Here is a 3,032-nt window from a genome sequence, read left to right as displayed (position 1 = left end):
GTTCTGTTCTCTGATTGGCCCAGGTAAAATAAACTACAAGCAGACACTGCGCAGAAAATCAACGTTCTGTTCTCTGATTGGTTCGGCTAAAATTCTGCCTGTGAAATCCTTGTCTGTGGGAGAAAGCCCAGACGGAGCAGAGAAGGGAAACTGGAACTGAGCGGAGCTGCGTAGGAAGGTAAGGGCCAGGGTAGCTAAAAGCACAAGAAGCTCCAGGACACAGTTTGAACCATCRCTGAACTATCAGCTGACACCTGTTAAAGWGATTTAAAACTAGTCAGCTAACGTGTATTTATTTATTTACAAACTGCCACCAAATATTAAAAAGTTATTTAACCTGATCTACCTTAAATTCTCTGATAACGACTGTGTAAAACTTCCAGTTTGAGGAAAATAAAACAACTATTTTCCATTTGATGGAGTATAAAATAGAAMTAGAATAATTGTCCATTTTTTTGTTTTTCAGTATCTGTTTTAAAATGAAAAATGTATAACCAAAAAGTACACAGACCCTTATGATGACTCATTTGAATGAACTGTTTTCTAAAAGCTGCACTTTGTGCACATTTTGTCTGTTGGAACAGACTCTATATATAAGTTATTTGTTTGAGATTTAATTGTTACATATAAGGTTGTGCCTAACATAATTCACAAGGTTTGACCTGTAACTTCGTGTGATGGTTTTAGCTGAATGCTTTCCTAATTGAAACTGGACCTTTATTTTAATATTTTATTCCTATTGCTTTTTCTGGGATTCGCCTAAATTAAAACAGCAATTCTTGATGTCCTGCAGACAATGCTCCATCTCCAGTTAGCAGGAGTTCACAGATTTGTCATGCAAAGCCCACAGGAATATATTTTCTGCTCAGTCGCAAAATCCCTTTCTGCTCCACTGGTGTTCCTGCGCCCGTTTGTTTAAGGCGGTTCCTGGAATCGTGTGATTTATTGAGTCATCTCACTGTCTCCTCACCTTCATTAACATCAAATGATCCTGATCTCAGTTTTTGTTCACATCCCTGCAAAAAACACGCAGGGTTCTTTGGAAAAATCTCACACTCTAGTTTCAGCCACTTCAAGCTGTGTTAGTTGAMAAACTTTTGTGTGCGATTGCAGAGCGTTAAAACCAGGCAGGTGCGCGTGAGGCTGCYGCCTCTGGTACGCTTCCATCACATCATCGCCCACTGTGTCACTTCTAACAGGGGAGACGGCGGAAAACACTTCCTTTTCAAATCACATCTTTGGGAACAAAAAAAAGGTAATACGAGAGAGAAACTGAGAAAACAAGGAGGGATTATAACAAGGTAGCCACGCTTGGCTCCGGGGACCGGGAGATGATGATACAGAAGCCCACTTTAGAACAGAGAGCCCTCTTCACAAAAAAACAGAAAAAAAATCTCACAAGTCCCCCTGTTTATCAAAGGCAATTGGGGAGGCAAAGCCGCCCCGTTCCCCAGTCATTTCATGCCCTCGCACATCTTCACATCTCAGCAGGGAGGTGAAGTTTGAAACCAGATAAATAGCTTACCCCGTTTACCGGCAGGCTGAGCACCTTGATTTCCCTCCGAATATTTGTTCAATGTCGCTCCGTGCCGTTTCATGCAGAATTTTCTTCTTTTTTTATCTGCATTGCTTGTTTGCAAAAAGGAGCATGYGATGGCTACTAAAAATAGCTTCATTGACCCACTTTTCAATGGAACTCAGAGGCACTGTTGGAAAAGGATATACCACACATCAAACCTTTRAAGAAACACCCAGTCATCCCTTTCATATCAGCTCCAGGTTAGGATGACATCACCTTTTATCAGCCGGTCCAGTTCCTGCTGCAGAGGTCCTGAATCACTGGGGTTTCACCAGTTCCACCGACCTGTTTCAGCTGCCACAGAAACAATTTGTTAATAAAAGCAACGAAATATGAAGGCTCAACTGACAATAAGAGGTTTAACGCACAAGGTAAGTAAAAAGATTTTATTTCCGATGAGGTTTTCAGCTTCAGCATTGAGAGATCTGATCAGCAAAGGAATGAATAAATTGAAAGTGTGTTTCTTGTCTTACAAAGATGGATGAGGAGGCTGTCTCAGAGGGGAGGGTAAAGGTTTCCAGGAGGGTGAGTAGAGTAAGTAAGCAGTTGTTGTTGAGAGGCACAATGATTGAGAGGCAGGACGGCAGAAGAAGGGTTGGTTCAGCATAGAACCTTCAGAACGTCTGCGAAGGATTGAAATCCAGTCAGGTGAGTTCAAGCTCAGGAGGTAAAGGTAAGTCTCAGGTGCTCCAGATGAGTCCTTTAACAGGGGAAAAACAAGGTTACTCATAGAGACCAGGATTGAGACGTGTGTCTCAATCCTGGGCCAGGTAGGCTGCTCAAAACTGCTGTGAAATGAGACGGTCTACCGGTCTGACACCGGCTTCGCATTGGGTTTGCGTAAACATGCGCTACCCCGTTACCATAGTGATCAGTTTCAAGTCGGATTTAAAATGTGTCAAGACGTGTATTTACACGTCTTTTAATGGAAAAATAACTTCACAGTTAAAACGTTACACGTAAAAAAAACCATTAATAATTCGGGTTTAGCTCCAGTATCTATGACTGAGTATTAGGGCCACACAATGAGAATTTTTTTTAATAATTACGACAGCTGAGTCATAATATTACGAGAAAAAGTCATAATCTCACATGACGTGTCCATTTYACGTTCCTCGTTTCCTCATTTCCCTCACACCTGTTGTGTACAGCCACRTGTCTGTGTTTATAAAGTAGTCCATGATGACTTGGGTCACTCTTAGTGTAATATATGCTTTTTCATCCACATTAACTACGTGACGACTAAATCTGTCAATGCATCCATTAATTACAATACAGCTTCAGTTGAGCATATAGTCGTTTGCACAACATCCAAGTCCAGCTACTGATAATTTGATGCAAATGTGATAAAAGATTAACTAGTTATTTTTAAGCAATACTAAAAAATTATTTGACAACATTCCTCATTTTAATAGTGATAACTAAATGCTTTTTCATGTAAAGGGTATAGTAT

The sequence above is a fragment of the Austrofundulus limnaeus genome, unplaced genomic scaffold (genome assembly GCF_001266775.1).
Source record: "Austrofundulus limnaeus strain Quisiro unplaced genomic scaffold, Austrofundulus_limnaeus-1.0 Scaffold326, whole genome shotgun sequence".
NCBI classification, from domain to species: Eukaryota; Metazoa; Chordata; class Actinopteri; order Cyprinodontiformes; family Rivulidae; genus Austrofundulus; species Austrofundulus limnaeus.
The sequence above is the reverse complement of the archived record's forward strand: the minus strand, read 5'-3'. Positions refer to the sequence as shown.